The following is a 22,205-nucleotide window of genomic DNA, read 5'->3' as shown; positions in this document are numbered from 1 at the left end:
CTTGCTTCCTTACTTTCTTGCCCCACAAAATATTCTAGGTACACTTTATACTTTACCTTCCCCAAGTCCGGATCAACCATTTCTTCCAAGAACCCTGGTTCCTTTTAGTGGGGACCTAAACTGGTTTAACTACCAGTTTAAAATTTTTTTTTAATTTATGAGATGGCAGTATAACATAAATTGTAGAGTTATTTTGAGGATTAAATGAGAAAATCTGTGTAAAAGAGTGTACATAATTCTTGGCTCATAGTATGTGCTCAATAAATTAATTTTTCCAGCTATTTCCAGTGAAGTGTAAATAATGGAATTATGGATGAGAATGACAGTTGATGAATTTACAAAATGTCAATTATAATGTTCTCTGAGAGAAAGCAATTGGTCAGTTGATTCAAAGATTAGATTACATTAACCTCCTTTCTGAGCTTTTCATTGTTTATTTCCATTCTCACTCAAGTTTCTCTCTTCAGAACTCATCCTTAGGATTTAGTTGAATTTAGTCTTGGGTTGTTGATGTTTCTTAATCTTCTCTTAAGTTAAATTTTAAGCAACTTAATATGGAAACCATATCTTATGTGTGTGTATGTTTTTTTGAGGTTTTATAATGTTATTTGACAGCTAGCGGTTAGTTCTCATCTACATTTTGTCTGTAGATTTTTGAGAGTAGTGACAGGTACATATCTAACCAACATATAGAGTTTATTTGGTGAATCTTCATCCTCATTAAGTCTCCTGGACAATTGCACATGGATACAGTGTGGGACATTGCTTATTCCTTTGGCCCAGATAGCTTTACTAAGCCTGGTGTCATTGTGTACATCTGACGTTCCCACCTCCTTCATGGCAAATTTCTGGATCCTTTTGAGTGCCCAAGGGGCAAGCTTCTTGAAGCCCACTCCCAGGATGCACTTGTGAATGTTGATAGTGTATTCTGTGGTAGCTACCTCGTTGATGGCAGGATGGTCCTTCTGCTTCTCGGCCCTCTTCTTTGCAAGAGCTGTTCTGCTGGGCCCAGGTTGGAAGTGCTTAGGTGTTTTTCATATTTCCTGCATGTCCTACAACAGTGGTGAGCACATATGCGTATATTAGATACCAGTAAAAACCTAAGTAATGTATTTGTAGAAGTCACATAAGAAACATTTCCTAGCGAAAAAGGAATGTTATAATTGCTAAGATCTTAATCTAAGATTCTAATGAAAGGTAGACTTTAAGCATACAACACCTTCTTAAAGAATTTGGCATCAACTACACGGCCTAGACCTTTTTCAAATAAATACAAGTTGGAAAGCAGAAGGAGTTGTCTGTTTCTGAGCTGCCTAGTGTTGTAATATTAACAGTTTCTGGTGTCATGGCAGGCTGTCTCCTCTTTAATCAAAGGAAAATGTACAGACTGACAATTCTTCCAACTATTCAAATGTCTCTTAAAAATAATGGTGGTAAGTAACAGGCATTTTGCATGTGCTGGTTATTTTGACCTGATGGATCTGCAAATTTCTTACTAGCATAGAAAAGAAAAACTGCTTCTTATTTTTAAGTACAAATCTTGTGTGCAGCAAATGAAGTCACATTTTTTATTTATTCATTTATTTTTTTGTGCTGTTAGAAAACCACTTTGCAGTGAGTGTGAAAGAGAATACTTATTGGGCTAATAACAGCAGAATCATAGAGATGAGGCCTGTAGACGAATCTCCCTCTAGAGAATAAAGTGTGGCTACAGAAGGTTAAGAATGTGTAAAGATCAGTGGAGGCCAAGAGCTTAAAAGAGATAAGCTGCCTGGAGAAAAAAAGTGAAAAGAAAAAGAAAACTTCAAGAAAACTCTGAGTGTTTAGGATAGCTATTTTGTCTTTGTTCCCTGTTGAAAATTTCTAAAATTTCGTTTAGAGACAGTTATACATTCCTTCAAATACATCATTTTTATTTTTCACAATGTCTAAACTCCTGTGGGTGTCTTTTTCACTTCAACAGGTGCAATCACACATACACACATACACATGGGCCTTTGACTTCCGTAGTGAAACACACTGTCAAGTCAAAAGTACAGCTAATTCAGTAAAATGTGTTAATATAAGTAGTACCAAACGACAGAGGTTGTAATGGGTAAAGCTGATTCTTAAGTATAATAAGATTCCTGTATCCAAATGCACAAGTTCTAACTGAACTTTGAAACATCCTCATATAATTTGGGAGAGAATGCATTATGCTTTCTTTGACTGAAAGGCAGATATTTTGATGAGAGTTTTGTTACTTCCTCTCAGTTTGCAGTGGCTTATTAAGCACTACATTTGCTCTTTATTTAAAATTTTATTTAAATACCTTTATGTTTATTTATTTACTTATTTTTGGCCACACGACTTGTGGGATCTTAGTTCCCCAACCAGGGATTGAACTCGGGCCCTCAGCACTGAAAGCCTGGAGTCCTAACCACTGGACCGCCAGGGAATTCCCGCTACATTTGCTCTTTATGAAGGCATCTATTCAGTATGAAACAGGAAGGCCATGGCATAAGACCAGGCAGTTTTATTTGCCTATGGACATCTCCATGTTTTGTCTATCCTTCCTGTCCCCCAAATCTCAAAGGAATCCCAGAATTCATGTTCTGTGTTGTACATGAAAATTACAAAAAGGCTATCCTTTCTGTCTTTCTAGGTCTCTAATGTTCGTAATATTGTTGGCCCCAACCTGTAAGTCACAGCCCATTTTGAAAGTTGGTAAGGAATAGTAAAACATGGTATTTTTGCCTTAATTTACCCTTTTGCCCCATTTACCTATCATAATTTCAGAGTTCCCTTCATATCCTTACCATATCCATGGTTAAACAATTCCAGTCTCTGACTTTTGATCTTTGGGAACTTGGATGAAGATTCGGACTTGCATGGCACACTGTGCTAGTCGGTTCAGGCTGCCATATCAAAGTATCACAGTCTGGGTGGCTTAAACAACAGAAATGGGTTTTCCCACAGTTCTGGAGGCTAGAAGTTGCAGATCAAGATACTGGTAGGGTTCATTTCTGCTGAGGCCTCTCTCCTTGGTCTGTAGATGGCTGTCTTCTCACTGAGTCTTCACCTGGTGTTCCTCAGTGCTTGTCTGTGTCCTAATTTCTTCTTATAAGGACACCAATCATATTAGCCATATCATTTTACCTTAATCACCTCTTTCAAGGCTCTGCCTCCAAATCCTGTCACATTCTGAGGTCCTAACTGGGGGTTAAGACTTCAGCATATGAATTTCGGGAGGACACAGATCAGTCCATAACACACACCATTCACCAACCTGGTGCAAGAATCTTTAGTCCACTTTATCTGTAGGGAAAAATCTCTGTTTCAAGTCAATTTTTTTCTGAATCACATTGATGTAAATATTTGTGGTTCAACATATGGTTGGCAAGCCAGAAGTGCCTCAGGGATTTAAAGAAGTGTTTTAGATACTCCAACACATTTGGTAGGTAATCCAATCCTATTGGACAGACAGCCTGAATTTCAAAACTACACCCACGTTAAATAAAGGCCAGATATGTTTTTTTTTAATTTATTTTTTTACATCTTTATTGGAGTATAATTGCTTTACAATGGTGTGTTAGTTTCTGCTTTATAACAAAGTGAATCAGTTATACATATGTTCCCATATCTCCTCCCTCTTGCGTCTCCTTCCCTCCCACCCTCCCTATCCCACCCATCCAGGTGGTCACAAAGCACCGAGCTGATCTCCCTGTGCTATGCAGCTGCTTCCCACTAGCTATCTACCTTACGTTCGGTAGTGTATATATGTCCATGCCACTCTCTCACTTTGTCACAGCTTACCCTTCCCCCTCCCCATATCCTCAAGCCCATTCTCTAGTAGGTCTGTGTCTTTATTTCCGTCTTACCCCTAGGTTCTTCATGACATTTTTCTTTCTTAGATTCCATATATATGTGTTAGCATACGGTATTTATCTTTCTCTTTCTGACTTACTTCACTCTGTATGACAGATTCTAGGTCCATCCACCTCACTATAAATAACTCAATTTCGTTTCTTTTTATGGCTGAGTAATATTCCATTGTATGTATGTGCCACATCTTCTTTATCCATTCATCCTATGATGAACACTTAGGTTGTTTCCATCTCCTGGCTATTGTAAATAGAGCTGCAACGAATATTTTGGTACATGACTCTTTTTGAATTACGGTTTTCTCAGGGTATATGCCCAGTAGTGGGATTGCTGGGTCATATGGTAGTTCTATTTGTAGTTATTATTTTTTTTAATTAATTAATTATTTATTTATGGCTGTGTTGGGTCTTCGTTTCTGTGTGACGGGTTTCTCCACTTGTGGCAAGCGGGGGCCACTCTTCATTGCGGTGCGCGGGCCTCTCACTATTGCGGCCTCTCCTGTTGCGGAGCACAGGCTCCAGATGCGCAGGCTCAGTAGTTTTAGCTCACGGGCCCAGTTGCTCCGCGGCATGTGGGATCCTCCCAGACCAGGGCCCGAACCCGTGTCCCCTGCATTGGCAGGCAGATTCTCAACCACTGCGCCACCAGGGAAGCCCTATTTGTAGTTTTTTAAGGAACCTCCATACTGTTCTCCATAGTGGCTGTACCAATTCACATTCCCACCAGCAGTGCAAGAGTGTATCCTTTTCTCCACATCTTCTCCAGCATTTATTCTTTCTAGATTTTTTGTTGATGGCCACTCTGACCACTGTGAGATGATATCTCATTGTAGTTTTGATTTGCATTTCTCTAATGATTAATGATGTTGAGCATTCTTTCATGTGTTTGTTGGCAATCTGTATATCTTCTTTGGAGAAATGTCTATTTAGGTCTTCTGCCCATTTTTGGATTGGGTTGTTTGATTTTTTGTTATTGAGCTGCATGAGCTGCTTGTAAATTTTGGAGATTAATCCTTTGTCAGTTGCTTCATTTGCAAATATGTTCCCCCATTCTGAGGGTTGTCTTTTGGTCTTGTTTATGGTTTCCTTTGCTGTGCAAAAGCTTTGAAGTTTCATTAGGTCCCATTTGTTTATTTTTGTTTTTATTTCCATTTCTCTAGGAGGTGGGTCAAAAAGGATCTTGCTGTGATCTGTGTCATAGAGTGTTCCACCTATGTTTTCCTCTAAGAGTTTGATAGTTTCTGGCCTTACACTTAGGTCTTTAATCCATTTTGAGCTTATTTTTGTGTGTGGTGTTAGGCAGTGATCTAATCTCATACTTCTACATGTACCTGTCCAGTTTTCCCAGCACCACTTATTGAAGAGGCTATCCTTTCTCCACTGTACATTCCTGCCTCCTTTATCAAAGATAATGTGACCATATGTGCGTGGGTTTATCTCTGGGCTTTCGATCCTGTTCCATTGATCTATATTTCTGTTTTTGTGCCAGTACCATACTGTCTTGATTACTGTAGCTTTGTAGTATAGTCTGAAGTCAGGGAGCCTGTTTCCTCCAGCTCCATTTTTCGTTCCCAAGATTGCTTTGGCTATTCGGGGTCTTTTTGTTTCCATACAAATTGTGAAATTTTTTGTTCTAGTTCTGTGAAAATGCCAGTGGTAGTTTGATAGGGATTGTATTGAATCTGTAGATTGCTTTAGGTAGTAGAGTCATTTTCACAATGTTGATTTTTCCAATCCAAGAACATGGTATATCTCTCCATCTATTTGTATCATCTTTTATTTCTTTCATCAGTGTCTTATAATTTTCTGCATACAGGTCTTTTGTCTCCTTACATAGGTTTATTCCTAGATATTTTTTTCTTTTTGTTGCATTGGTAAATGGGAGTGTTTTCTTGATTTCCCTTTCATATTTTTCATCATTAGTGTATAGGAATGTCAGAGATTTCTGTGCATTAATTTTTTATCCTGCTAGTTTACCAAATCTATTGATTAGCTCTAGTAGTTTTCTGGTAGCATCTTTAGGATTCTCTATGTATAGTATCATGTCATCTGGAAACAGTGACAGCTTTACTTCTTGTTTTCCGATTTGGATTCCTTTTATTTCCTTTTCTTCTCTGATTGCTGTGGCTAAAGCTTCCAAAACTATGTAGAATAAGAGTGGTGAGAGTGGGCAACTTTGTCTTGTTCCTGATCTTAGTGGAAATGCTTTCAGTTTTTCACCATTGAAGATGATGTTGGCTGTGGGTTTGTCATATATGGCCTTTATTATGTTGAGGAAAGTTCCCGCTATGCCTACTTTCTGCAGGGTTTTTATCATATATGGGTGTTGAATTTTGTCAAATGCTTTCTCTGCATCTATTGAGATGACCATATGGTTTTTCTCCTTCTATTTGTTAATATGGTGTATCACGTTGATTGATTTGCACATACTGAAGAATCCTTGCATTCCTGGAATAAACCCCACTTGATCATGTTGTATGATCCTTTTAATGTGCTGTTGGATTCTGCTTGCTAGTATTGTGTTGAGAATTTTTGCATCTATGTTCATCAGTGATGTTGGCCTGTAGTTTTGATTCTTTGTGACATCCTTGTGTGGTTTTGTTATCAGGGTGATGGTGGCCTCATAGAATGAGTTTGGGAGTGTTCTTCCCTCTGCTATATTTTGGAAGAGTTTGAGAAGGATAGGTGTTAGCTCTTCTCTAAATGTTTGAAAGAATTCACCTGTGAAGCCATCTGGTCCTGGGCTTTTGTTTGTGGGAAGATTTTTAATCACAGTTTCAATTTCAGTGCTTGTGATTGGTCTGTTCATATTTCTTCCTGATTAATTCTTGGCACATTGTGCATTTCTAAGAATTTGTCCATTTCTTCCAGGTTGTCCATTTTATTGGCATAGAGTTGCTTGTAGTAATCTCTCATGATCGTTTGTATTTCTGCAGTGTCAGTTGTTACTTCTCCTTTTTCATTTCTAATTCTATTGATTTGAGTCTTCTCCCTTTTTTTCTTGATGAGTCTGGCTAATGGTTTATCAATTTTGTTTATCTTCTCAAAGAACCAGTTTTTAGTTTTATTAATCTTTGCTATCATTTCCTTCATTTCTTTTTCATTTATTTCTGATCTGATCTTTATGATTTCTTTCCTTCTGCTAACTTTGGGGGTTTTTTTGTTCTTCTTTCTCTAATTGCTTTAGGTGCAAGGTTAGGTTGTATATTCGAGATGTTTGCTGTTTCTTAAGGTAGGATCGTATTGCTATAAACTTCCCTCTTAGAACTGCTTTTGCTGCATCCCATAGGTTTTGGGTTGTCGTGTCTCCATTGCCATTTCTTTCTAGGTATTTTTTAATTTCCTCTTTGATTTCTTCAGCGATCACTCCGTTAGTAAGTAGTGTATTGTTTAGCCTCCATGTGTTTGTATTTTTTATAGATCTTTTCCTGAAATTGATATCTAGTCTCATAGTGTTGTGGTTGGAATAGATACTTGATACAATTTCAGTTTTCTTAAATTTACCAAGGCTTGATTTGTGACCCAAGATATGATCTATCCTGGAGAATGTTCCATGAGCACTTGAGAAAAATGTGTATTCTGTTGTTTTTGGATGGAATGTCCTATAAATATCAATTAAGTCCATCTTGTTCAATGTATCATTTAAAGCTTGTGTTTCTTTATTTTCATTTTGGATGATCTGTCCTTTGGTGAAAGTGGGGTGTTAAAGTCCCCTACTATGAATGTATTAGTGTCGATTTCCCCTTTTATGGCTGTTAGTATTTGCCTTATGTATTGAGGTGCTCCTGTGTTGGGTGCATAAATATTTACAGTTGTTATATCTTCTTCTTGGATCGATCCCTTGATCATTATGTAGTGTCCTTCTTTGTCTGTTCTAATAGTCTTTATTTTAAAGTCTATTTTGTCTGATATGAGAATTGCTACTCCAGCTTTCTTTTGGTTTCCATTTGCATGGAATATCTTTTTCCATCCCCTTACTTTCAGTCTGTATGTGTCTCTAGGTCTGAAGTGGGTCTCTTGTAGACAGCATATATATGGGTCTTGTTTTTGTATCCATTCAGCCAGTCTGTGTCTTTTGGTGGGAGCATTTAATCCATTAACATTTTTTTGTTTTGTTTTTTTTGCAGTACGTGGGCCCCTCACTGCCACAGCCCCTCGCGCTGCGGAGCACAGGCCCTGGACGCACAGGCTCAGCGGCCATGGCTCACGGGCCCAGCCGCTCCGCGGCATGCGGGATCCTCCCAGACTGGGGCATGAACCTGCGTCCCGCGCATCGGCCGGCGGACCCTCAACCACTGCACCACCAGGGAAGCCCTAATCCATTTACATTTAAGGTAATTATCGATATGTATGTTCCTATTCCCATTTTCTTAATTGTTTTGGGTTTGTTATTGTAGGTCCTTTCCTTCTCTTGTGTTTCTTGCCTAGAGAAGTTCCTTTAGCATTTGTTGTAGAGCTGGTTTGGTGGTGCTGAACTCTCTCAGCTTTTGCTTGTCTGTAAAGGTTTTAATTTCTCCATCAAATCTGAATGAGATCCTTGCTGGGTAGCGTAATCTTGGTTGTAGGTTTTTCTCCTTCATATCTTTAAAAATATCCTGCCGCTCCCTTCTGGCTTGCAGAGTTTCTGCTGAAAGATCAGCTGTTAACTTTATGGGGATTCCCTTGGTGTTATTTGTTGTTTTTCCCTTGCTGCTTTTAATATGTTTTCTTTGTATTTAATTTTTGACAGTTTGATTAGTATGTGTCTTGGCGTATTTCTCCTTGGATTTATCCTGTATGGGACTCTCTGTGCTTCTGGACTTGATTAACTATTTCCTTTCCCATGTTAGGGGAGTTTTCAACTATAATCTCTTCAAATACTTTCTCAGTCCCTTTCTTTTTCTCTTCTTCTTCTGGAACCCCTGTAATTCGAATGTTGGTGCATTTAATGTTACCCCAGAGGTCTCTGAGACTGTCCTCAGTTCTTTTCATTCTTTTTTCTTTATTCTGCTCTGCAGTAGTTATTTCCACTATTTTATCTTCCAGGTCACTTATCCATTCTTCTGCCTCAGCTATTCTGCTATTGATCCCATCTAGAGTATTTTTAATTTCATTTATTGTGTTGTTCATCGTTGCATGTTTCACCTTTAGTTCTTCTAGGTCCTTGTTAAATGTTTCTTGCATTTTCTCTATTTCCAAGATTTTGGATCATGTTTACTATCATTATTCTGAATTCTTTTTCAGGTCGATTGCCTATTTCCTCTTCATTTGTTAGGTCTGGTGGGTTTTTATCTTGCTCCTTCAACTGCTGTGTGCTTTTCTGTCTTCTCATTTTGCTTATCTTACTGTGTTTGGGGTCTCCTTTTTGCTGGCTGCAGGTTTGTAGTTCCCGTTGTTTTTGGTGTCTGTTCCCAGTGGCTAAAGTTGGTTCAGTGGGTTGTGTAGACTTCCTGGTGGAGGGTACTAGTGCCTGTGTTCTGGTGGATGAGGCTGGATCTTGTCTTTCTGGTGGGCAGGTCCACGTCTGGTGGTGTGTTTTGGGGTGTTGTGGACTTATTATGATTTTAGGCAGCCTCTCTGCTAATGGGTGGGGTTGTGTTCCTGTCCTGCTAGTTGTTTGGCATGGGGTGTCCAGCACTGTTGCTTGCTGGTCGTTGAGTGAAGCTGGGTGTTGGTGTTGAGATAGACATCTCTGGGAGATTTTCGCCATTTGATATTATGTGGAGCTGGGAGGTCTCTTGTGGACCAGTGTCCTGAAGTTGGCTCTCCCACCTCAGAGGCACAGCACTGACTCCTGGCTGCAGCAGCAAGAGCCTTTATCCACACAGCTGTGAATAAAAGGGAGAAAAAGTAGAAAGAATGAAAGAAAGAAGATAAAATAAAGTAAGATAAAATAAAATAAAGTTATTATAATAAAAAATAATTAAGAAAAAGAATTTTTTTAAGTAAAAAAACCAGAAAAAAACAAACAACCAAAAAAAAACGGACGGATAGAACCCTAGGACAAATGGTGAAAGCAAAGGTATACAGACAAAATCTCACACAGAAGCAAACACATACACACTCACAAAAAGAGGAAAAGGGGAAAAAACAATAAATCTTGCTCTCAAAGTCCACCTCCTCAATTTGGGATGATTCGTTGTCTATTCGTGTATTCCACAGATGCAGGTACATCAAGTTGATTGTGGAGCTTTAATCCGCTGCTTCTGAGGCTGCTGGGAGAGATTTCCTTTTCTCTTTTTTGTTTGCACAGCTCCCGGGGCTCAGCTTTGTATTTGGCCCCGCCTCTGCGTGTAGGTCACCAGAGGGCGTCTCTTCTTTGCTCAGAGAGGACGGGGTTAAAGGAGCAGCTGACTCGGGGGCTCTGGCTCACAAAGGCTGGGGGGAGGGAGGGGTGCGGATGCGGGGCGGGCCTGCAGCGGCAGAGGCCGGCGGGCCGTTGCACCAGCCTGAGGCGTGCCGTGCGTTCTCCCGGGAAGTTGTCCCTGGATCCCAGGACCCTGGCAGTGGCGGGCTGCACAGGCTCCCGGGAGGGGAGGTGTGGAGAGTGACCTGTGCTCGCACACAGGCTTCTTGGTGGCGGCAGCAGCATCCTTAGCATCTCATGCCCATCTCTGGGGTCCGCGCTTTTAGCCGCGGCTCGCGCCCATCTCTGGAGCTCCTTTAAGCAGCGCTCTTAATCCCGTCTCCTCGCGCACCAGGAAACAAAGAGGGAAGAAAAAGTCTCTTGCCTCTTCGGCAGGTCCAGACTTTTCCCGGACTCCGTCCCGGCTAGCCGTGGCGCACTAACCCCCTGCAGGCTGTGTTCACGCCGCCAACCCCAGTCCTCTCCCTGCGCTCTGACCTAAGCCCGAGCCTCAGCTCCCAGCCCCACCCCCACCCCGGCGGGTGAGCAGACAAGCTTCTCAGGCTGGTGAGTGCCGGTCGGCACCGATCCTCTGTGTGGGAATCTCTCCGCTTTGCCTTCCGCACCCCTGTTGCTGTGCTCTCCGAAGCTTTCCCCCTCCGCCACCCGCAATCTCCGCCCGCGAAGGGGCTCCTAGTGTGTGGAAAGCTTTCCTCCTCCACAGCTCCCTCCCACTGGTGCAGGTCCCGTCCCTATTCTTTTGTCTCTGTTTATTCTTTTTTCTTTTGCCCTACCGAGGTACGTGGGGAGTTTCTTGCCTTTTGGGAGGTCTGAGGTCTTCTGCCAGCGTTCAGTAGGTGTTCTGTAGCAGTTGTTCCACGTGTAGATATATTTCTAGTGTATCTGTGGGGAGGAAGGTGATCTCCGCCTTTTATTCTTTTTCCATCTTCCCCCTCTCCCCAGATATTTTTTTTTTCCCACTCTCCACCCTCCACCCTGTACCAACTGAAATGGAATTATTTGCGGAAAAAAATTATGAGTAGAAGAATCAAGGAGAAACTCCAGATTCTCTTCCTAAAACTCTTCCAGGCTTTCATCTAAAGCATTTTATATATATATGTGTGTCTATGTCTGTGTTTGTACATATGTGTGTGTATATATATTTATATACATATATTTTTGATTTTCCTAAGATCTATTATCATGGTGAGAATGGCATAACATAACACATTTATCATATAACATCTCTTCTAAGTGCATTGCTACAAATATCTGAGATGTCACGTTCCCTCCCCCTCCCTCCCTCCCTTTTCTCTCCTTCTCGCTCTCCCTATCCCCCCAACCTCCATTACCTTGACTCTATAATTCCCTAATTCACACCTATAAGGGGGCAGGGTCAGCCTCCAGTAAACTGATTGCTAATGCAATTCATTTACCAGTCATCCCTCTGTTATCACTCTGAGTCATCTGATGAAGACAGTGAAGTTAATGAGGACTCAGAAATGAAGAGAAGCAGGGAAGGATGATGATAAGGAAAAAAAGCACAGGAGTGAGAAACGTGGGAGAAGAGGGCAGGCTGTGACCTCTGTCAGGGGCAACCTGGAACCCAGAAGCCAGGGGAGAAGTGAAAGCTTCTCCCTGTGACCCTCAGTGTATTAGGATGCAGCCAATCACATCACCCAATTGGATTTTCTGACAAAAATCTCCGTTGAAGCAAAAATGTATTTTCAAGATAATATGTATATAGGAATGATTATATGGTTTTGGTATGTTATTTCCTTGCTATCAAGAATATTTATTTATAGAAATACCACAAGCCTCACACAGTTTCCACAGGTATGAGGGGTCATTTACAAACAAAATATTAGAATCTACCAATGTAGAAAACATCAAGGTTGTAATGAGGAAGATGCTTTTTATTTTTTGTTTGTTTATTTTTAAAGCAGAATGAATAGTGCCAGCATGCTGTCACTTGGGAGAACTGTGTAGTTGTTTGCAGGTCATGGTGCTTAGTAAATTGGTCCAGTGCTATTAAGAAGGAGTTATAGAAAGCATGTTTGTTTTTCTGCTTGATGGCCAGCAGTAATTTTAATAGATGCCTGAATTCTGTCTCCAGGCAAACCGGGAACATATGGAAATCATATTCAGTTGTTAATAATTTTGTTGCTAATGGGAGTGGCAAAGAGGATTTATTTTAATCATTTTAGGGCTTATTAAAGGGACGTAGCTGGGAGCTGAGAGGATTAAGCACTTCAGGTGAGTTCACTGGCAGGCCCACATGAAAGTGGGATTTTTGTCTGTCAGGAAAAAACATACCCACTGCGAGTTTCCCAATGGCATAGGTGTTCAAGGAGCCTGGGACCCCTGCAAGGTCAGAAATCAAAGCCTGGTGACTGATCAGTTCTCTAAAACACCTCTCATTGTTCTGAATGTTTTCTCAGCAACGTAAAGCACACTATAGCAGTGAAGGTCCTGGGTGTGGTTCTTGCCTCAGTTATTAATTCTGTGGTCTTGGACAAATTACCTCACTTTTCTCTGCCTCAATGTCTTTATCTGAAGGAATGGCAATAACAATAGCAATTACCTACCTGCAATAGCACTTTGAAGGTCAGATAAGATGATTATGTCTTCCAGCACCAAGCATGATGTGGAGTGAATGCTCAATAAATTATAACTATTCTTATTAATATTTTTATTGTTATGCTTAAAATCTGTATCTGCTTCATTATACATGTTAGAAAGAGGTACCCAAACTTAAGGAGTACTGAGAAGAGAATGGGCCTAGGCCTTCAATTTTGATGCTATATATTGCAAAGTAATAGGTCTGCAATTTGGAAAATAGAAATTTACAACATTTTCTGCATAGAAAAATGTGTGACGTTCTAATGCTCTCCAGTTGCTTGAACTATTTAGATATCAACTCAAGATACATTGTCCTACTTCGTCTGTTTTATTTTGCTTGTACCTTTGCTTGTACTCAAAAATATTGTCCCTATTCAAATAAAAGTTTGTGGTATTTTCCTTGGTTATTTTTAAAATGTAAGGTTTATATGATCAGATTGAGCCTTTTTTACTTTTATCCAGCCTGTTTCCTGAAATTAAATATCTGTAACCTTTCCATTGAATATGCAGGGTTCATGGGGTGTAATTATAAAGCAACTTTATTTTTGTCTCCTGGTATCTCTTTAACGTTTTTCTGTGGGGCTGGTTCTTTCGTTAGCCTTTGGTAAAATTTAAGGGAAGTCCCGTGATTTTTTTTTTTATTATTTTATGTATTTATTTTTGGCTGTGTTGGGTCTTCATTGCTGCACGCGGGCTTCCTCTAGTTGTGGTGAGCGGAGGCTACTCTTTGTTGTGGTGTGCGGGCTTCTCGTTGCAGAGCACAGGCTCTAGGCGCGCGGGCTTCAGCAGTTGCGGCTCACGGGCTCTAGAGCGCAGGCTCAGTAGTTGTGGCACGTGGGCTTAGTAGTTGTGGCTCGTGGGCTCTAGACCGCAGGCTCAGTAGTGGTGGCGCACGGGCTTAGTTGCTCCGTGTCATGTGGGATCTTCCCGGACCAGGGCTCGAACCCGTGTCCCCTGCATTGGCAGGCGGATTCTTAACCACTGCGCCACCAGGGAAGCCCAAGTCCCGTGATTTTGGTGTCCACTTTTAGGTAATAAAACAACCTATCGTCGGTAATTGTCCTGTCAAAATATTACATTCCATTGGAAGGTAAAGCTTCTCTTTTCTTCTGCTTTGCTTGCTGCAGGCTGGTTGCCAGTGGGTGGGTGGGTGGGGACGCTGGTTGGTTTGTTCTTTCTTTTTCTCTTGCGTGTTAATCCCTCTTCCTCCAAAGAAATTTCAGACCCCCCCTCTAGGTTTAGAGCTAGAAGAGGCAGAGGGTAAAGAGGACAAGAATATTCTTGCTTGCCTGCCATTGTTTGGTGATCTAGCATCCACACTCTGTAGATCTGGCAGGTGTTTGAGGCTGAGTCTTTTAGGGGCACCTTTCGGGGTCCATCAGAGACCCTGGGGCCCTTTGCCTCTCTTCCTCTCATCGCTGGGGGTCTCTCACTCTCACTTTTAGTTCCTTTGAGAGGGCAGATGCATCTCTGATTGCCCTTGGCTGGCTGGCTGGCTGGCTGGTTACTAACTCCTTCCTTAACATCTAGTCATCTGCTGGCACTTTCAGCTTCTATTTGTTCCTTCAGTGGACTCTCTTGGACAAGACAGGAGATGCAGCTATACTAACCTGCTCATGTGTAGACTACATGTTTCTCCCACGTTATTCTAGGAATGCACATGACCCCCAATGAAGTGACCTTTCTTTTATTGCTGTTTTAAAGCAGTGCACTAGCCAGGTGATGGACCCTAACATTACTTACGGAGGAGTCTGACTCTTTTCCGGTTGTTTCTGCACCTGTGAGACAAATAGGTGAAACTTTTCAGGTGGTGTCAATATACTTCTTTCCCTAGGTTTGGGAAAAGCCGTCACAGCAAATCCATTTATTTTTCCAAAATTCCTCTAACTATTTTTAATCTTCTCAGATCCTCAGTTTGGGTGTGGGGTTAAGAGTAGAATAACAGGTTATTTTTCTTTGGCTCTTAACTCAGGGGTAACATTCTGTTATTCTGGAAGAATGCCACTATTATGTGGGTGTATCACATGACAAGATGCTTTATTTTAAACTCTTTTATAACTGTGTACCAAGTCCCATTTTTTCCTTATTTTCTTTATATTATCTCATAGCGGTATATAAAAAATTGTGCTGAAAAGCACATGACAGAAATTTACTGTCTTAACCATTTTTAAATGTACAGTTCAGTAGTTAAGTAAATTCACATTATTATGCATCTTGGACCACATTTTAAACATCTCATTGTATGTTGAAAACAATCCAGCCTTTTCTGTGATTGTTTCTTTAAAAAAGCATTTTGATTATAATATTGGTTGTTAGACATTAACTCAAGCTTCTTCCTGTAAAGGGAACTGGTATCAGGACAGACATGGCCAATAAGGAGACAGAATCTCATGAAAATTCAGTTCAGTAGCTGTAACGGTGCCAAGCCCCATGGAGATTGTTGTTGGAAGGAGAGGTAGGAGCAGAAACAACTCTTGAAAGAGCTTCATGAGCCTCCTCCATTCCATAGCTACCCTATTAATAAAACTCGAGTATTCCTAGTCTGCCACCTTCTTTTGGAACTGATGCTATCTGCTTTCCTCTTCTTTGTGTATCATTTCTTCACCCATCATAATTTTGCTTTTCTCATAGTTTCCGGTTCATAATAATTTCTATTTACTGCCTTATGGCTCTGACAAACTGTTCATAACTCCAGCTCATCTCCACACAGTGAAATTCCTCATTCTCTTGGTATTGGTATTTGCTAATTTAAATTTTCAAGAGAGGAAACTGGATTGTCTTTGTTTATCTTTTCATACCATGTGGGCACTGCCAGCCAAAGGATTGGTTATACTTGGGTCAAAGTGTGGCTACAAATGGCTGCCCTTTGAGCAGAGGCTGGGGGGAGGTCGTTCCTGAGAAGGCACCTGGGTATAGGAGGCAACATGATTAATTTTATGTACTTAATAAAAATATTTTGTGTGCATGCTTAAACAAGAGTAAGTATTTCTTTATTCATTTTTTCAGCGTTTGGCAGAAAGCAGGAACTCTTATAGGAGAAAGATGGTAATAAAGGCTCTGAGAACAAAGAATTGAAAAAGGGCTTCTGAGTTTCTGATTGTAGTGGATTTTTTTGAGGGAAGGACTGTTTTCCTGGTTTGGGTTCCCCCAGAAGCGGATCCTGAGATAAGAATGCTATTGCAAATAGTTCATTTGGAAGACGATAACATGCAACACTGGTAAGGGAAGAGAAGAAATGACAGAGGGCAAGGAGGGCAGCCAAAAAAAGTGCAGTATGTTAAGTGGTTATCACCGTGGCTTATTCCACTGGTTAATTCTGGGAAATGTACAGTGCATCTCCAAGTTATCTCAGATGGGTGCCCAGGAAGCTGGATACTTATCCATCAGCTCCCTGTGGATCATTGGTTGAGGGCTGCTCCGGGGCCACTAATTCTGTGGCACATCTGGCCTGCCCTCTGTGTCGTTTATAGCTCCACGTCCAGTAAAAAGCCCTCAAGTCAGGAGGCACAGGGGTTTGCCGTCAGCAACCTTTAATGTGTGAGGGCGAGAGCAGAGAGGCTGTGGGCCGGGCACGGTTGGCATTTACCCCCAGACCCCCTCCCCATTTTCTCCTTTCTTGAATGAAACCTGATTTTATCCAGGTGTTCATCCCTTAGGGAAGGTTGCCTTACCTAAAGCTCAAGGGTAAATTTAGATTAATCTTTTTTTTTTGCCTTTTAAGTTAGTTTTATTTCGATAAATTCTTTAATACATTTGTGTTGTACCATTCAACATTAATCTTCCAAGATCGATCACATTTGTTTTTCAGGAGGAATCAGTCTTAATCAAATAGAAAAACACACTGAGGCGCCCCTGTGTTCGTTGCTCATGACTCCTCCTCCCAATTTGTGAGCGGGCTCAAGCGGTCTTAGGCATTCAGGAGAGAAGCATTCTTATTTAAGCTTTTGGTGGTTCGTTTTGCATATATATTTTTTTGATTGAAGTATAGTTGACTTACAATGGTGTGCCAATCTCTGCTGTACGGCAAAGTGACTCAGTTATACATGTATAGACATTCTTTTTTTAAAGTTTGGATTAATCTTAGCTATTTATGGAGATCCCATTCCTTGTATCTGCTATTTGGCGTAGGTGTGGACACGTGGTGCAAGGTGGTATGAAATGAGAGATGAGGTCTGCTAGAGGGGCTCTGGGAAAGGTTTCTTCCTTCTTATAAAGAGACTCATAGGAAAAGGCAGCATCGTATTATACACTGGACCTCGGGACTTCCCTGGTGGTCCAGTGGTTAAGACTTCGCCTTCCAATGCAGGGGGTGCAGGTTCAATTCCTGGTCGGGGAGCTAAGATCCCACATGCCTCCTGGCCAAAGAACCAAAACATAAACCAGAAACAGTATTATAACAAATTCAATAAAGACTTAAAAAAAAATGGTCTGTACTGGACCTGTCACATATTCATGAGTCACTTGGAAATGTTAGACATATCTTGGGACCATGAGCCCTGAATTAACCAACCCTAAAGATGCCCTGCCTTGAAATTTCTCAGTTTGAGAGATGACAACTTTTCCTGATTATCTAAATCATTTTGAGTAAGGTTTATTTTTACCTGCAGTCAAAGACATCCTAATTGGTACAAGGATAAAGTGTAAGTACCAGATGACAAAGCTCATTTTTGAAGTTTACAGAAAGGTTTATAAAGAGATTATAGGATCATGTCAATATGTTGTAACAATTCTAGCTCCCTTTGTTCAACCTTTACACCCCTTTTATAGTACTGATAACATTCAGGGGGTTTTGCTGATGATGGATCATGAGTTCTAGAACAGCAGTGTATTCAGTCTCAACCTTTGATTGCATATGTATTCAGTATGCTGTGATTAAATGGGAAAAGTGCATAAAACACTTTTTCTACATACCGAGGTACAACGGTTGGCTTGAAGAAAATCACGGGTGCAATTGGTTGAGCTGCCAGCTGAACCAACAACTTTTTTTCCCTGTAGACTGTTCTTTCTTGAAAGAAAGACTGACAGAAAAAGTGATGGCTACCCAGACTTGGGTATTTGACCATTTCTCAGAAATGAATGAACTGAACATGTTACTTCAAGGAAAATGACTGACAATATTTGTTGCCAATGATAAAATTTGAGCTTTCGAGTATGATTTTGATTTTCGGAAAACTTTTATCCACTAAGGTGATAGTTTCCCAACACTTAAAGACTCTTCAGATGAGTTTAGTGGTGATATTAACAAATGTAATTTTTAAATATCGTATAATAAAATGTGTCAACATTTGGAAAATCTGCATAACTCAGTGACACAGTGTTTTTCAAATGAGTGATACATGATATTATAGAATCCTGTGTGGGTAAAATATCCATTCAAAGTGCAAGATAGACTAATGGATTTTAATGGAACTAAAAACAAGTTTAGTAGTACGGTTTTTGGTTTCACATTGCAACTAACTGCTAAGAAACTACCATTTGTTGAGTTTTGATATAGTGTTAAAGAATAATACCCACGGTTATATGAAAAGATTCTCAAAATAATCCTCTTTTTTCTAACCACATATCTGGGTGAGGCCGTATTTTCTTCATATATTTCAACTAAAATAGCCTGTCACAACAGATTGAATGCAGGAGCAGATACAAGAATCCAGCTGTCTTCTGTTAAACCAGGCAGTAAAGAGATTTGCAAAAATGTAAAACAATGCTGCTCTTCTCACTAATTTTTTTCCTCATAAAAAATATATAATATTTGTTAACATGTAATGGACTTATTATTTTAAAGTGAATTAATATTTTAAAATTTTCCTTTAATTTTGAATACAGCAAATATTAGTAAATGTAACCCACATAAACCAAAGCTCTTTGGAGCTCCTCAATTACGTTTAAGAGTTTACAGGCTCCTGTAACAAAAAAAGTTTGAAACTATCTTTAGAGGGCTTGGTGGAAAGGGTTCAGAGCGTTGAGTATAAACCAAGAGATCTGGGTTGTTAACGGACAGAAACAGAAGTAGAGGGTATATGGGATTAGTTAATGATCTTGAAATAAAGAATGATAGAGGGGTTAGGAAGGAGGAGGAGGGGTGGGGGAAATTTCTAGAAGCATGGAAGTTCTGCCCTCCCTCTTGACCCCTGTAGATGGAGGGATGGAGGTCAGTGGAAGGGAAGAATAGATCTGGGGCGATGTATTAATGCATCCTACGTTGTCATGGTTCTTGATGTTTATTAAACCGACAATAAACAGAAGTAAAACGTTTAACTTTAAAAGGGATTTCTTCATAAATGAGCACATTTAATGTTTTTAAATTTGGGGGATGCAGACTTGATGTAATTTTTGCTCTTCAGGAGGTACATGACGTTTCCTAGGAAACCAGGGAACATATCATCATGTGTGAATGAATGAATCTCAGATTGTTGGAGAGAACCCTTCCCAGTGTGCTAAATATTAGTGAATGTTCCAGGTGTGTTTCAGCTATCCAGACTGCACGTAAAAATCGAGTGATGGGGACTCTTAGAATGAATAACAGCATTTACTGAAACTGGAAATCTTGAGACTTCTGGATCCAGAATCCACAATGTCCAGCCTCAGCCTTGATGTTGCACCAGTTTTACTGTAGACTACATCATCCTTGCTCCTTAGCTGACAAGTCTTGCCTTTTTGACATTTAAGCTACAAAATGTAGGCTACTCCTTGGAAGAAATCTTGTAATTATTTGCCAGTAGAAAAAGAATGATGGGTTAAAGTAAATATATGCTGTCAAGCTGTCAATAATTATTTAATACCACTGTGTACAAGGAATGATCCATGTCAAAGTGCTCTAAATGAATTAGACAGACAAAGAAAGTACATTTGCAAAGTTTCTGGGGTAGTCACATAAACACATACTTACAGTATATAATATAATATAAACTTGAGATAGGGAGGTGGGCAAAACCACTACCAAAACCAAAGCCAAAACAAAAACAAAAGATATGTCTGCATCAAATTTGAACAATAATTTTTATTTTAAAACCAGTTGGGAAATGGAAGAAAGGCTATTACCTTACTGGGAAGGGAGGGAGGTTGCCAGAGACTCTCGCATTTATGGATGCCTCCTCTGTTCCAGACCCTCTGTATCTTTCAAGAACTTTGGAAGTACTTTTTGCCTCACGTTTCATAGATGAAGAAACCAAGACTCAAGAAAGTTGAGGAAAATTTCCCCTAAGATTTAGAAGGTTGCACAATGGAGGTTCAAGCCCCAGCTATTTTTGTCTTTGAAGGCCATTCTTTTTATGATTCCTTAGAAATTCCCAAGTCAGAGCCTATAGAGAACATACCCATTAACTGTAGGGAGAAGACCACGTTGCTGGAACTATTGTTTCTATTTTATATCATCTAGTTTATAAGAAAAAAAGTTCTACTCTCAGTTTTTACTGTTCTTTGAAAAAGCTGGGGAGTAAGCAAGGAAGTATTTGTTAAGAAAACAAAGAAACACAGCTTTGGAGGATGTTAGGGGAAGACCCTCTAAATCAGCAATATGGCGGCTATCTGTGCCCTTGTCCATTGAGACAACACTTGTATCAAGATATCCTATTGGGTAAGAAGACCTCATTTTTGCTGCCTCAAAATAGATGCAATGATATAAATTCTCTGTGCTTTGCATTTCTAACTGTTAAGCAAGCAGACACCACCAGTCTCAAAACAGACATCCACAGGATATGTAGCACTATGGTGTGGGCTTCAGAGAAAAGATTGCTTTTCAAGGACTTTGAGCTCTATGGAAGGAGACACATTCACATAAACCTAACTTTTCATGGTTAGTTTAATAGTTGCCATGATTATTACTCTTTAAAGTATTCTGAGGGTAGGTACCAATTCTTAACTACTTACCCAATTTGCTGCTATTTCAGCAGCCTTGTCCAGTGTTCTCAAAATGACCCACTCCACTTTGAACTTATTTACTATTCTGTTCTTTTTTGTCCTTGTAAAGTTCTCACAGTGCCCTTAAGTAGGTTTTGCCCTGGGCGCTGCTTACCATAAGTTAGATAACTTCTTTATGTCTTAGTTCTCTTTTCTGAAAGCTAGAAATAAAAATATGATCTATCACTGTCAGAAGTAAATAAGGCAATAGTTGTAAAGCCTTTAGTCCAATGCCTGGCTCATTAAATGCCAGCTATTATTCTTGTTATTATTAATAATCATGTTATAAAACAATCCCAGTTTTAAGCTATCTAAAGTTTTATTTTGCTCAAGTGTTTATTCTTTTTTAAAGAAAAATTTATACCATACTTCCAAAAAGAACTTGAAAAGGTTTACCATTAAAGGCATATTAAAAGTAAGGCTTAATGGAATAAAAATAAAATGTCTGGCAAAGTCAGCTGCCTCAGAAACATAATCAAGGCCACAGCTGACTCTCCCCATAGGTACTGGAATCACTTTTTCATCAGAAGAGTGCTGGGAACGACTGTTGGGGGATCTTGACAGTGCTCCCAAATACTCCCTTTTGCTCTGCTCCATCCTTTCCTCTGTTCTAATTTCCACACTGCTGTCTTCTCCCTTGGCTCTAATCACTCCCATTCAGTCTAAACCTTCCCACTTGGCCCTCCGAACACCATCTCATGGCGTCCTCAATCTCCTTCAGGAGGAAGAACGTTTCTTCTTGTTAGGAAAGGCATTCTCCCACGTGGGGTCTTTTGGCCCCAACTCGGCCGCATAAGAATGGGCCTTGTGCGGGGTGGCACTTTCCTTACCAGGAGATAAAGCATCCTCACAGTTTGTGATGGGCTTATCACCTTGTGGGGGCGTATCTTCCTCTCTTTCAGACTCAGGTGTGCTCCTTTGTTGGTTTTAAGCGTCTGCATCGTGTGGTCCCTGGCCATCCCCACTACTGTATCTTCCTTCTTGGGCACGAGAAGGGAGCTTGCAAATCAGGAGGGATGTGCTGGCCGTGGGAGACTGACACCCACTACTGAAGCTGACCTTGCTGTCTCTTCTTTATGTGAATAAGACATTGTTGCATCCAGTGCTGGACTGGACTGTTTGCCTTGACAACTCCAATATCAAGATGCAGTGGGCAGAAGTACTGGGATCTCTACTCCCCATAATAGGCAACTGATGGTACTTGCTTGACACATCTATCTTGCCCTCCAGAGCTACTGCTTTTCCTGCAACTCTCCCTGGTGGATGCATCTTCTCAAGCTACCTACTCACTCAGCGTTGGGTGTTGAGATTGGCTTCCTAAGTGGAGATTCTGATCTTCATTGCTGGGCTTTTGCATTCTTCTGTGCCTTTTCCTCTGGAGCTCATGTCATCTAACTGCCTCACCTGATGCTTTTCTTGTTGCTGTCCTTGGACTCATTGTCCATGGTGTCATCCCTTGACAGTTTCACACCTGGCTCACACATTATTTTCTACCTTGT

The 22,205-nt window shown here is 40.5% G+C and overlaps 1 pseudogene; it reads right to left on the bottom strand.

The window, feature by feature from the left end:
- Positions 1 to 622: 622 nt before the first annotated feature.
- On the bottom strand, positions 623 to 22,151 carry LOC137216720 (large ribosomal subunit protein eL31-like; annotated as a pseudogene).
- Positions 22,152 to 22,205: the final 54 nt, after the last annotated feature.

This window comes from Pseudorca crassidens, chromosome X (genome assembly GCF_039906515.1).
Source record: "Pseudorca crassidens isolate mPseCra1 chromosome X, mPseCra1.hap1, whole genome shotgun sequence".
Taxonomy (NCBI): domain Eukaryota; kingdom Metazoa; phylum Chordata; class Mammalia; order Artiodactyla; family Delphinidae; genus Pseudorca; species Pseudorca crassidens.
Note: the sequence above shows the minus strand (reverse complement) of the source record. Positions and strands in the feature narration are given on the sequence as shown.